Source organism: Diceros bicornis, chromosome 11 (genome assembly GCF_020826845.1).
Source record: "Diceros bicornis minor isolate mBicDic1 chromosome 11, mDicBic1.mat.cur, whole genome shotgun sequence".
NCBI lineage: Eukaryota > Metazoa > Chordata > Mammalia > Perissodactyla > Rhinocerotidae > Diceros > Diceros bicornis.
The window spans coordinates 40,381,720-40,396,018 of NC_080750.1; positions in this window are offsets into that span (position 1 = coordinate 40,381,720).

A 14,299-nucleotide genomic window follows, 5' to 3' on the forward strand; every position below is an offset into this window, starting at 1 on the left:
TCGGTTTTGTTAGCAAAGACGAGATAAGCAAAACATTCTCTCTATAAAATTCAATTAATTTTTTTTCCTTGCTAATTCATTTAGGCTTGTTTATCACGGAGGCTGAGACATCAAATGTCAGTGGGCGCTGCTTACCCCCCGCGATGTTGTTGCACAAGGAGGGAACAAGTCATCCTGACCAAGGTCGCCCATCAGTCACGTGGCACCGCCAGAGCCACTGCTCCTCTGAGGGAGCAGAGCAGGCTCTCTGAGTCACTGCTCTTCCAGGCTCCTGCGAGCTCACCGCTCACGGTCTCGGGGAGATTCCCTCTCACAGGGCCTGCCTTTCTGTTCTCTGCTACCCATCTTCCTTCTCTGCTGGGGTGCTGTGAGAAGACCTCTCCCCCTTTTTAATAAAGGATTTTTGCAATTGAAAACTAGAGTCTCTGCTCATAGAATTGTCTGAGAATATTGTAGCATAGAACCTTTGCCCAAGGCAACTGAATGTTAAAGACTCTAGTTAATTAAGTCTCAGAACACTCTCATCGCTGTCTATTTTCTCTCCAGGCCAGGAAACTAAAGAATATGCAAGCAGTCAAGGCCAAAGGAGACAGTGGGGAACAAAATTCCTCCGATCCTAGTATTTACCACCTTAAGTCTCCTCAGAAAGGGTTGGATTCCAAATTTAGGTGTCTGAGAGTGGGGCTGCCTTGGGATGGAGTGGACTGTATCCTGGACTCAATTCAGAAGATCTGAGAACAAACCAGGCCCATCCTAGCTGTGTGACTTTGGGCAAGTGTCCTAAATTCTTCGAGCCTCAGTTTCTGCACCTGAAGAATGGTGCATAGTGTTGCTGGAAGAATTATCTCTAGGAACGTGCATGAAAGTGCTGTAGAAATGTTTGTACCCACTGGGTCACATGGGCTTCAAAGAGGCAGGTGACCTGCTGAGGCTTCCTCCAGATTCCCTGGGTCTGGCTAAGAAGCAACAACAGAAGTCAACTGAAAACTCCAGAGCAGTCCAGAGCTAAAGGCCTTACCTTATGGATGGGGCTGTGGCAATCTTTCAGTCTCTTCCTTCAGAAAGTGACAGCAAATCTTTTTATGCACCTTAAAAAAATAACATTCTGAGATAGAATCAGGTAAGTTTCTAAATTTGTTCCTCAATATTCGGTTTTTGAAAGTCTAATTTCTGAGGCGGATTTCTCTCCCTGAAGTAAGCTTAGCATGCTTGAATTTCTCCTTTTCTCTGCTCTGATGTGCCTCTGCGCAGCTGCTTCCACCCTCCACGGCTTGCACAAACAGCCTGCTCGAGATTATGAGCAAGTGACAGAGCAGGCTTTCAAGGTGCGCTAAATGGGAAATGTGCAATTTAGGCAAAGCATTCACATGTTTGAATGAAGGACAAGAATTGTTGAAGCTCCCGCCTTGGACAGGAAATTGATGTCCCCGTTACTATATACCTAGCAGAAATTAGTTCTCCACGATCAGCCTGAGCAAAAGGGACGGAGGGGCAGGTGGTTGGAGGAAGAAAGCGAATTCCCTTGAGAGGAGTTTCCGCTTTTCATTTGCACTTTCCTGGTACATCCCTTCTGGTAGTTTGCTTCAATTCCTTCTGGTAGTTTGCTTCATGGGTCTTTGCTGGTTACGCTTAGTAAATCTGATCCAATCTCCAATGCAGAGCATAAAGTAGCAGAGACATTAACAAAGGAGGGCAAGGGACACCCAGCAGAGACCCGGATCTCTCATGAAGAACTGAGATCTGAGAACAGGACGAATGTACCTTGAGCAGAAGGGCTTGGTGGGGAGAGGCAGCCTGTGACTCCAGGCAGGGGAGATACCCTGTGCTTGTATTAGGGCATTTGTCCCAGCCACACTTGGCAGAGAAGGAAGTGGAATCACTGCGGTTGGAGGAAGGCCCTTGGCACGGTCCAGCCACCCCCTGCTCCTCACAGCCCCCATCCTGAGACACAAGGAAGGCCCAGCGATCCAGCGAAGCTTAGGGCTTCCCGCTTGGAGACGGACCAGCTGAATCTAAATGCATGTAGGATAAGGCAGGGCTTGAGGGCTTCTGGTGGAGACCCCACAGTCCCTTCTCAGGGAAGCAGTGAAGCAGACACGCTTTGCTGCGATTACCAAGCTTAAAAGTCTGTACCTCTCCTCTCTGTCTTGTTTCAACAGCAAAGGAACGTTCAGCCTCAGTCCTGGCCTCATGCTTTCTCTGGGCTCTAGATCCCTTTGCACTGCCCTTTTTGATGGTGACTGTTTTGATATCTGTCCCTCATACGCCAGAAATAAGTGCCCCAGAACAAGCAGACCCTTATGAAAAAAAAATAGTGCCCCCAATGAATCTCACGTTATCGTTCAGTCATCACAACCCCTGGGTGTGTGTTCATTATCAATAGATCTTGGCTTTTCTTGGTGGTGGTGCAGGGGGGAGTTGTTCATAGGCCTCTTAGGAATCTGATGAAAGCTACAGATTCCAGCTACAGAAAAACGAACACAAGTGTGAAAATTTGTATATAATTTCAGGGAGTTCACACATTCCTTGAACTTTGGATTCACAACCCCTGCTTCAGTTGTTTTCAAACTTAGGGAGGTGCCTAGATCTCTGTCACCCATCTTTGGAGCAGAGGAATGTTTGTACAGCATTTTGGTAAAGGCAGTGATCATCCATCCACACAACTCCCTTCGCGTGGGCAGGGGGAGTGACCTCTTCGATGCTTATCTCTTTGTTGTCTAGAGAAACAGTGCTTTTACCTGGTAACAGGAACCTCATCTATAAATAAAGGGATCCAGGGCATGGGGGTTGTGTGTGTGTGTGTAGGGAGTCATCAAGATAAAAAAACCCACTCCTCTCACCCATCAAATAACAATGAAATCTGATGGAAATTGGTTTTTCTTTTGATTTAAGGCTCTTAAAATAAAAATAGAGACTATATTTTCATGAATCCCTTAAAAGCTCTCCAAGCGGTTTTGTACTGTCAGCACATCCAAGTCCACACACACTGTCGTATACCTACTGTAGGGTAGTGCCTTTTTCTTGAAGGTTAGTTCCCAAGCGAGTTATAGAAAAATGTTCGGGAAATACCCAAAGGGGTTGGGGTTTCTGTCCAGAGAAAAGGACTGCCTAGTGATTTCTTACCTGCTCCTACACCACTTTGTAGAGGAATAACTATTCAGCAACTCCGGTTAAGTGGCTATAGATTCAGAACTTATCAAGGTGAGGGGACTCCAGGACTGAAGGCACATTTCTAGGGCAGCTGTGTTTGAACTGGGTGCTCAGAGAAAAAGAGAAAGCTGAGGAAGAATGAACAGATCTATAGAGAAATGCAGAGACCGAGTTCCAGGTGGACAGGGGCTAGGAAGAGAGAGCAATCTCAGTGCCTGTGGCCAGCCAGGAAGATCCTGTGCAAAGGCAGCATCAACAATCCCCCAATCTTGTGTGTACACGCTGCTCTTCCCATGAGAACGGCGTCTGTTTACCCTCTCCTGAGGTCCAGCTGGCTTTATGATTTGCTTTGACCGGTAGCATGTGTTGAGAATGATGCTGGTGACTTCCAGGACAGGCCTTCAGAGGCCTTGCAGTTTCCGTTTCCAGCCCCTTGGAAGCCAATCACCAAGTAAAGATGCATGGGCTGGGTTACTGAACAATAGAAGACCATGAACAAGAGAGAGTTTACATGAAGGGAAACTGAGGGCCCAACCCACGGCCACACCAAGCCCCGGACATGTGAGTGAGACTGACTTGGATCCCCCTACCCCAGTCCCGCCACCCCAGATGATACCGGGAGAAGGGAGAGGTCCAGCCGCACTAGTCTGCCCATGTTTGGGCAGCTGAAGGCCCAGACATGGTAGAGCAGAGGCAAACCACCCATCCTAAGCCCTGACCCACAAAGTCATGAGAAAAGAAAGTGGCTATTGTTTTAAACCACTAGATTTTGGGGCAATTTGTTATACAGCAGGAGATAACTGCTCCCCAATATCCCTTCCTCTTTCTTCTTTACCAGCAGAAACCAGATTGTGCTCCAGGTAGCAATATGTCTACTTTTAAAAAATGGCTTCTTCATATTTCTTTCTCGACCTTTTTTTCATCTTTCTTTCAGGTGACCATCTGACTAAATTCTGGCAATGAGAAGTCATGGGGTGGAACCTCTAAGAGAGCTTTCCAAAAGGTAAAGATGTGTCCAACATTCCTTTTCACTTTAAGCCCTTTGCCCCTTTACCTCTTCCTCTTCTTCCAGACTGGGACACAGATGCTATGCATGGATGGGCAGCAGCTACCTTGCAACCATGAGGACAAAAGTCCCACCTCTGGATTCCTAATGACATGGATTACTGCCTACTTTTGAAATTATTTCATGAGAAAAATAGGCCTTTTGATTGTTTAAGACAATATTACTGGTTGTTTTGTTTTTTGTCATTGTTTTGTTGGTTTTTTGTTATTGTTGTTTGTTTACTCACATCAAACACATTTGAAATTTACAAATTATAAATTCCAGGTCCTCATGAGACCCGGCTGCATTTCTCCTCTTGGATTCTGTGAGATAACACTGTATCTTCATAATCTCGATTTCTTTTCTTCACCTAGCTTGAGTAGGTTTCTGTTGCCAGCAATTAAGCAATCCCTTGCCAAGACAAGGATGCTTGAATTAAGGGTACAAAAGAAGAGTTTAGCAAGGATAGTGTTCTCTTTCACTGATGAAAAGGCCGGAGACCATTTTTCGGTAGCAAAAGGGGTCAGGTGTATGACCAACTCAGGTCATGAGCCACTGGAAAGGTTGCCAGGGGTCTTTGAACAACCTCCTTCCTTGGAAATTGTCTGAACAGGGTTGGTAGCTGCTTTTAGGGGCTGGTTTAGTTAGGCATGGCCCTCCCTGTAGGCAAGGGCATCAAAGAGCTAACCCTGAATGTGAGATGCAATGCCTTTATGTAATCAAGCAGTTAAGTCAAGCAAAGAGTTAAAGGCATGCCTTGGTCCTTTGTCTGAACTCTGGTGAGGCCTCAAAGGAGAAATCACCAAGCTCAAGGGAGTGCTGGGCATGGTCCTTCTGTTGGTATTCTGTGTCCACAGGCTCCAGTGCTCTGCTTAATGACATAGAATGGAATCGGCCCATTGATATTTAGTAGTTCTGGTTTCTTGGAATTATCTTCTCCATAAAATCCTCCAACTGCAGACTTCCCCTTTGCTGCCTTATTGCAGCAGTGGTCTGAGATTTTTAGATCTGACTTCTCTTGTCAGCTGCAGGGGAGGCTGATCCTGCATAAGACCATGTCAACTTTGCTCAGAACATGCAGAGACTCTGAGGACTCTGGGTCTGTTTCGATGTGGTCTTCCAGTAGCACCATTTCAGCCCTGCTGTCGTGGTTAGGGGTGGCCTTTCTAAAATCCAGGACCAATCCCCACCCTGAGAGGCTGGTGGATCCCAAGTTGCTGCTACTCCCCATAAGGAGAGGACAGTGTTCTCTGCTTTCCGCCTTGCAGGATCTTTTTGATTTAGAAAAGACCTCCAGAAAACACAAGCGTTCATTTCCTTCATAGGACAGCTGAAAGCCTTCCTTTTTTGCGCCACCACTAACTTCCTTCCATCAGAACTATCGATATTTAAATATCATCTCAATGGTAGCAGGAATTTCTAAAATCTTAGTTATTTAGGGGGAGGGGGATGGGGAAAGATGAGAAGTAGAATATTTGATAGTTCTTTTAAAAATGCCTTATATAGAAGCATTTTCTGAAAGATATTGGTTTGTTGCTATTCAGCATTTGACCCCAAAGAGAAAATTGCATCCTGATAGAAAACTAGAAATTCATTCCTGAGCACTAAACTGTAGATATTTATCTGGGGAGATGCTCAGCATGTATTTTTAAGTGAAAAAATATGGGTTACAAAACTATGCATAGAATGATCTTAATTTTGCCTAATTAAAGAAAAGAAAGAAAGAGGAAGGAGAGAAGAAAGAAAGAGAAAGGAAGGAAGGAAGGGAGAGAAATCATTTTAAAGATATATTTACATATTTCTAAAAAAGACTGGACATTTTAAATTTTAAAAATCATTATATTATTTATTGGGGTGGAACTATTTGTGATTTTTTTATTTCTTTTACTTAATTTCTCTTTTTTTCAGGTTTTCTATGATGAACAAGTATTACTTTAATATTATTAAAAGTGTTGTTTTAACTGATATTATTTCTTATACAATTTCTAAAATCTTTATATTGTTGGTTTCTTAGAATATTAGCATACACATGGGTTGGTGGTTTATTTTCCAACTGTAGCTAATTATGCTATTGCTAATGTGTGGGGAAAGAGTGGAACAGATAAACTAAAGCACAACAAGAATTCAAAAATATCATGTTAGAATTTCGTCTTCCATCCTCCAAGATTATTTGTAAGTTTTCAGTTGAACTTACTGTGCTTCTATTACTAATCATGGCCCTTCATTCACTCAACTAATATTTTTTGAGCATCTACTATGTGTAGAGAGCCAGAGATAAACTATGGCTAAAAAAGACACAGTCTCGGGGCCGGCTCCGTGGCTTAGAGGTTAAGTGCTATGGCTAAAAAAGACACAGTCTCGGGGCCGGCTCCGTGGCTTAGAGGTTAAGTGCGTGCGCTCTGCTACTGGCGGCCCGGGTTCAGCGCCACTTCTCCGGCCATGCTGAGGCCGCATCCCACGTACAGCAACTAGAAGGATGTGCAACTATGCCATACAACTATCTACTGGGGCTTTGGGGGACAAAAGGAGGAGGATTGGCAATAGATGTTAGCTCAGAGCTGGTCTTCCTCAGCAAAAAGAGGAGGATTAGCATGGATGTTAGCTCAGGGCTGATCTTCCTCACAAAAAAAAAAAAAAAGACACAGTCTCTCTGGGGTTTACTCAGCATGGATAGTAAGTTCCATCCTGAAAACCAGCTTCTGCTGCTGGTCAAAGGTTGCCAGAGCACATTTGGGGAAATGCTCTGACACCATGCATGAGCTCAGGGGAAAGAGTGCCATGATCTACTAGTAGGATCTGCCGTGGCTGTAGTAAGCAAAAATGGGGGCGATTGCAGTGGAGACTGACCATTCCTGGTTGATGCTCATGATCAGAGACAGAAAGAAAAGCAGAGAAAGAGCAAAAGAAGAAGAGCAAAAAATCAGATTAATCTATGTGAGAAATAATCCACCTTTGCCTAGGAGAGAGCTAGCCTCTACCCTGTGCCCACTCCCACCCCTAATGCTGCTGGTTTCCAATTTGCTTTTCCTATACACTGCAGTTCTTCACAGGAGCTGAGAGCCAGGCCTGGCTGAAGTATTTGCTCTGCTCACCCCTTTTGTCCCATGTCCCCATCCAAAGGGAGCACCTTCAGAGGCAACGATCATACCAAGACCTGGATCCGTTGCATCTCTGCTAGCATCCTATCTGTACCTAGGATAGTATGGATGCCCATTAGAATCTTGTTTCTTTTCCATCGAGGAAAGCAAAGATCAAGGTTAAGTACTCTGTTTTGACAAAAATAAAATAAATTTGAAAATGCTGGAGATATGTGGTTTGCTGGTTGCCACCTCCACAGCCACAACCATTTACAAATCTTTCTAATGTTTTGTCAGGTTTGGATCCAATACCTTGCAGTCATGCGGAGATGCCCATAAGAGTTATTTATGTGTTTGGCTGGTTTATTTCTCCCATTCTGCTAGGGTCATTTATTTCCAAGGGAGGGTGATACATACAATATTGGTTTTCATGAGGTGCTGTACTGACATTTTTGTACTGCAGAAGTGATGGGGGCTTAGGGAGGCAGACTGAGTTCAAGGGTACCCAGCTTAGGAACAGATCAGAGCCGAGGAGACTCAACTTTCCTCTCATTCCTTCATCCATGCCCTCTCCTTAAGTTGGTGTATTGTGGTTGTTGTTTTTGGCAAGTTCTAAGCATTTATTTTAAATCATGTGTACTTCGCGGAGTGGGGCCCTGGGAGTGCCTAATTTAGAGAGGAACTCCCTCACCTCTTTGCTGGGCCTCTCTCAGCTCTCAAACACTAGAGTCTGAAGTGGGGGAAAATTAGCAAAGGAAGGCTCATGATAGAATTAACTCAGTGACTTAAAGAATTCCTTAGGAAAAGTGCAAAAGCCACAGGGCTGAGAGGAATTCAGACAGGGGAAACCTCTCCCCAATTTGAGACACACCCAGTAAGATGGATTCTACCTCAGCCAGCTTCTTTAAAAACTGGGGTGCCTGAGGAAAAGGGAGACTTTTCTTTCATGCAGTAAATGAATAGTGTAGGTTAATGTTGGATGGGTTGTGTGAAATCCCCAGAAGTCTCAGGGCATTAAACAGCACAGTAGATTAAATGACATCAATTACCATTATATTACCGTGAGAGAATGATTAAATTGTAAACCATCACAATGAATCTGAGTGATCTACATGACTCAATCAGCAAAGCCACCACACCATGAGAAGCTTTTGAAGCTGACGGAGAAGGCGCCCCCATGCCAAGTCGCAAAACATCTAAGTTACAATTCAACCTGCTCCAGGATCTCAGGTACTCTCAAGCCACTCGACATAAGTATACATCAATTCCTAAAAATTAACGCTATGGCATCCTAATAACTTACATTGGAATAGCTCTTTGCAGCCACTCCATGTAGTAGTTTTCATTAAAAAGTTGACACATATTATTGCAGAGCATTTCTCCTCCAATGGTGATTCATCATAAGGATAGAAAACTCTCAACAGGGAAATGTCATTATTATTAATAAGCATTTATTATGTCTCCACAGCATGAGACTTGCTGAAGAGGATATAGATGTAGAGGGGGACTCTACACCCAACTAAATTAAAATCTAAATAAAAGAATACTAACAAAAATTATGCGTGAGGCTGGTTATGTGGATACACGGAGCAAGCGCTGGTTATGAAAAGTCCAGCGGGCTCTCCAGTAGGTGAAGGCAGAATGAACTTGAACATGTACTTTCCATTCATAATGACAGTGAACAAGAATACCTACCCTCCTAGCTTATTTTCTTCCCATCCTAGTCCTGCAGGAATAGAATTAGAAATGCAACTGCATATAGAATGCAGTAGGCAGTTATTTCTAGGATGGTCTCTGTTGGCCAACCTGTCCTGGTGACATTTCTTATAGAAACTGTAAGCACCCCGGCCTCAATAGAGAGTCCTGATATTACCCAGGTGAACTGAAACACTGTGGCATCATTGTGTTCTTTCTATCTTACTTTAATTTCCTCAAACATAGCTCCTAACAAAGAGCCACCTATCACTCTGCCCAATTCTTCTGACCTACTTTGACCAAATGAAATAACATCCATGTTTGAAATGGTTTCTCCTCCTGACCAGGTAAATCCTCTTCAGAGGAGATGTGAGTCTGCACTGCAGTCTTTTTATATCTTTCATGCTATAACCTGTGGTCAGTCTTGTAAATTCAGATGATTTGGTCTAAGTGGACAGACTCTCTGGGGCATTCTCCTCATTCTGTCTGAATTTTCCCTCCGCTGTTCCAAGGCTTCTCCTCAGTTGTCTCAGAGAGTTCCTCACAAGGCAGGATGGCTTGGTGCAGAGGAAATGGATTTTAAAGACCAGTGGCCTCGGAGTGTAAGTCATATAAGTCAGGCTCTGCTACTTACCAGCTGTGTGGCTTTGGGTAAGTTACTTTACCTCTCTGGGTCTAGTTCTCCTACGTGTAAAATAAGCACAATAATTCCTTCCTCAAAAGGCAGTTACAAGGATTAAATGAAATAATACATGTCAAGCTTTGGACATGTAATTGATGATCAATGCCAATTACCAATACTATCTTGCTTCTATGATAATCCTGGGGTCCAGGACCTGGTTGCCTTGTGAGCACTTGGTTTCATCGCGATCAGTTATTGAGGTTGTCTTTTTTTGTTTGTTTTTTGTCTTTAAGTTAAGAATGCAACAGTTTAAAGTACATAAAGGATAAGTGCACAAAATGTGAATGTATCACTTCATTTCCCCATTTCAAAATATTGGTCTACTCTGTTTAACTATACATTAAGGGTGAGTTCTGAAGTGGGCTGAGAATTTAGTGACTGCAACATTTTTTTTCTAACAGAAAGTAATTTGTTTACTGAGACTAGGCTGGAAAAATGGTATCATCTAATATTACAAAGAAAAGAATGTTTTGATGCTACAGATGTGACCAACTGGGCGAATTGGAATGATTTTTAACAGTGTTTGTCAAACTTCAATGTACATGAGAATCACCCTGATATTCCCAGTGGGTGCTGAATAGCAACCTGCATTTTTGACAAGCGTGCCATGTGATTCTGATGTAGGAGGACCACACTTTGATAAACACTATCTCAGAAGTACATGATTAGAGAGACCAGCAACATAACCCAGCTGCCAAGAAATATTTCTTGTCTCATTCTTCTCATTTACCTCCTTCATCCTCCTCCTCTTCCTCTCCTTTCTGTCTGTCTCTCTCCATCTCTGTCTCTCTCTCTCTCAATACGGCTCAGCCATGAGGCTGGAGAAGAAGATACATAATTGTTTCCCTCATGTAAACAGTCAATGTGGGAGTAGAGAGTTCGGAAGAAGTATTACTGCACAGCACTTGCTGAATGAGAAAACCTGCGGCAATCTAAAGATTCCTTTCCTGGAAAAAGTTAAAATCTGCAGCTGCAGAAAAGCTACCAAATTTAACTATTTGGTGGAACTCCTGAAATTTCTCGAGTCCCAGTCAAGCATGGAGGGTGAGCATCTGAGAGGAAGAGAAGATAAATAAACCCTAGTCCGACCTAAGGCCACAGAAAACGATATTGGATTAAGCAGTGTTTAAGAAGAGTTAACAATTAGTGAAGAGGGGCCTAAATCTACACACGCATTTATATCTCTCCAAAATGGTCATGTTCACACTTTCAAAAGCTGTGTGTATCTGTCAGGATAGGTTGGGTTATGCTGCAGTGGCAAATCAACCTCCAAATCTCAGTGGCTTAAAACAACAAAGGATTATTTCTATCTCATGCTGAATATCTCTTTAGGGTTGGCTGAATGCTCTGCTCCTTACTCTGGGACCCACGTTGATAGAGTAGCCACTACCTGAAACGTTGCCAGTGACCATTTATCTCAGTCTGCTTGGGCTGCTATAACAAAATGCCATAGACTGGGTGGCTTAAACAACAAATGTTTATTTCTCACAGTTCTGGAGCTGAGGAGTTCAAGATCCAGGTGCTGGCAGACCCCATGTCTGATGAACGCTCTTCCTGGTTCAAAGATGGTTGTCTTCTTGCTGTGTCCTCCCACAGCCTAGAGCAGAGAGAAGCAAGCTCTCTCATGTCTCTTCTTATAAGAGCGTTAATCCCATCATGAGGGCTGAGGGCTCCACTCTCATGATCTAACTATCTCCCAAAGGCCCCATCTCCAAATACCATCACTTTGAGGATCAGGACCCAACATATGAATTTTGGGAGGACACAAACGTGCAGTCCATAACACCATGGCAAAGGGAAAAGGCAGGCGTGGGGTAGTCTGGAGGGTCTTACATTGGGAATTGTATGCTCAATGACATGCTCGTTGGCCGGAATTAGTCCCATGGCTCTACTCAACCATCAGAAAGTCAGGAAGTACAGCTCTACCACGTGCCTGGAAGCATGGAGAACCAGAATATTTGGTGGACAGCACTAACGACACCACACGTGGAACCTTTTTCATTCAAATAAAACATTATGCAAGACCCCACAATATGAGATACGCAAGTGGAGCTGCTCTGATTAAAGCTAGCGGGTGAGGTTGGAGTTCAACCCTCCCGAGCCCCCCCTCAGTGGCCCCGACACATCTCTGAGGACCCAGCACGCCTGGGGACACTTTGACAACCACTGCTCTAAAACATGCACTGTATTGTACATCTTATTTAAATACTGATTTCTATTTATTGATGATTAATTCTTTTAATAAATGTTTTTATTTTAATGGAAACATTAGAATTAAATAGAAAAGTACCGCTCTGTGGCAAGCCTCTCTGTTTGAAAAGGGTAGTTATAAACAAAGCATTATTTTTTACATATCATAAATGCAGACCAAATGCTTATAACAAATAAGCATCTCTAAAAATAGCCTCTGGGCTTTACACTCAGCCCAATCAAATGAAGCATACACAGAAGTCGGTTTTAACAAGTGTACCCACACTACAACATGGATGGACCTTGAGGACATTATGCTAAGTGAATAAGCCAGTCACAGAAAGACAAATACTGTGTGATTTCACTACATGAGGTATGGTGAGTAGTCAAATTCATAGAAACACAAAGTAGAACGGTGGTTACCAGGGGCGGGGGGGAGGGGAGAATAAGCTGTTGTTTAATGAGTACAGAATTCCAGTTCAACAAAATGAAAAAATTCTGGAGATTGGTTGCACAACGGTGTGAATATACTTAACACTACTGAACTGGTAAATTTTATGTTGTGTGTATTTTAAACACAATTTCTTAAAAAACAAAAAAAATGTGTACCAATATTTCCAAACTCATTCTCAAAAAGCAAAAAAAAAAAGTTTATTTTTCATTAGACCTGTTCACTAGCTAATATTTAAAACACTTTTCTTTCTCTTCTACGTCTCTTATCGAAATTAAATTTAAAACTTAACCTCTTGACCATAACAATGAGAAATCTACTAAAAGTCCAGTCTCGGTTTGCTGGACTCTTCATCCCCCATTCTAAGTCAAAATAAGAGGTTTAACTCGTTATTCCGAGCTCTGCCTGGTGGAGAGGTAGCTTACCTACTATCGGCCTACCCAAGAGTGCAGCGAGCTTGTGCCTGGGTCTTTGGAGAATCTGTACTTTTTGAGCCTTTCTGGCCCAGATGGGAAGGAGATGCTGCCATTTCTAGCTCTGCCTGATGACAGCCTGGCATCTCAGGAATTTGCTGAACTTGCTTTTGCGGAGGCTGGCACACTGTGGAAGTCCTCCACCTGAAGACACGAGTGGGCTGTGGAGCAGGCGCAGTATGATGGTTGGTGGGTCCCCTCCAGAGGGTCCTGACAGAATGTCAGTCGTCCTCATGGGTGGGAGCACGTGCTGGGGTGAAGCATGTGAGCTGTGGGGTCTGAGGGACCAGCTGTGTGATCTCGGGCAGGTTGTTTAACGTTAAGCTTCAGTTTCCCCACCTACAAAACAGGAATTAACTACCATCTCAGGATAAAGGAGAATTCATTCCCTTATTCAAAAAATACTTAGTGAGTACCTTATTATGTGCCAGGAGCTGGGAATGTGCCAGTAGACAAAACAGACAAAAATCCCTATTCTCATGGAGCTTAGATTCTTTGTTGGGGGAGGCTGACAATAAATAAAGAAGTTCAGTATATGACATGTTAATGGAGGTAAGTGCTATCAAGATAAAGTGTGAGTGTGTGTGTGTGTGTGTGTGTTTAATTTTAAATAGTGTGGCCAAGGAAGCCCTCACTGGGAAAGCAATATTTGAATAAAGACTTGAAAAAGGCAAGGGAGCAAGCCACATGGATATCTGACAAAGGGAACACCAAGTGCAAAGGCCCTGAGGCCAGTGTGGCTGGATCAGAGCAAGGAGGGGCATGCGGTAAGAGATGTGGTCAGAGCAGTGGCACAGGATGCAGAGGCAGATCTCTTAGGGTATGACACGCCACTGTAGAGACTTTGACTCTGAGTCAGAAGAGGGGACGCTGGGGCAGTGGGGAATAACATGATCTAACTCACATTTTAACAGAATCTTTCTGGCTGCTTGGTTGAGAGTAGACGGAAAGGGGCAAGGACAGAAGAAACCTGGTAGGAAGCTTTTGCAATTGTCTTGGTGAGAGATGATGGTGGCTTGGAGCAAGATGGTAGCTGTGGAGGTGGTGAGATTAAATTTAGATAACACCTGTAAAGCCCTCACCACTGTTTCTGGCACACGGCAAGAGCTCATGGGTGATCATGTGGCTATTATTATTAATAAAGTACTGGGAAAAGTGTGAAATTCGGGGCAAAAAGACACAACATTCTGTGTGCCAGACATTATCTGGATAGGGAGAAGGCAGATCCAGAAACCTGGGATGATGACAGCCTGGGCATCAGGCGTAATCTCAGAGGCACTATTTTGGGACCAGGAAAAAAGACTGTTCTAAGCTTCAAAGGCACCATGCAGGTGCTGCAGTGAGGGATCTGTCCCCATGCCAAAGCCCCCAGAGAAGCAGAGAACTGAGAAAAGTCAAGGTCAGCTGGATTCGGGGACACAGAGAGACAACGTGAGAGCATTTTAGTGTGTATATTTTTATGATCGAGATATACAAAGCAGAAACCTCGTTGGGAAGTTAGAAACTACATCAGCATCTAATACCCTATTTGAACAC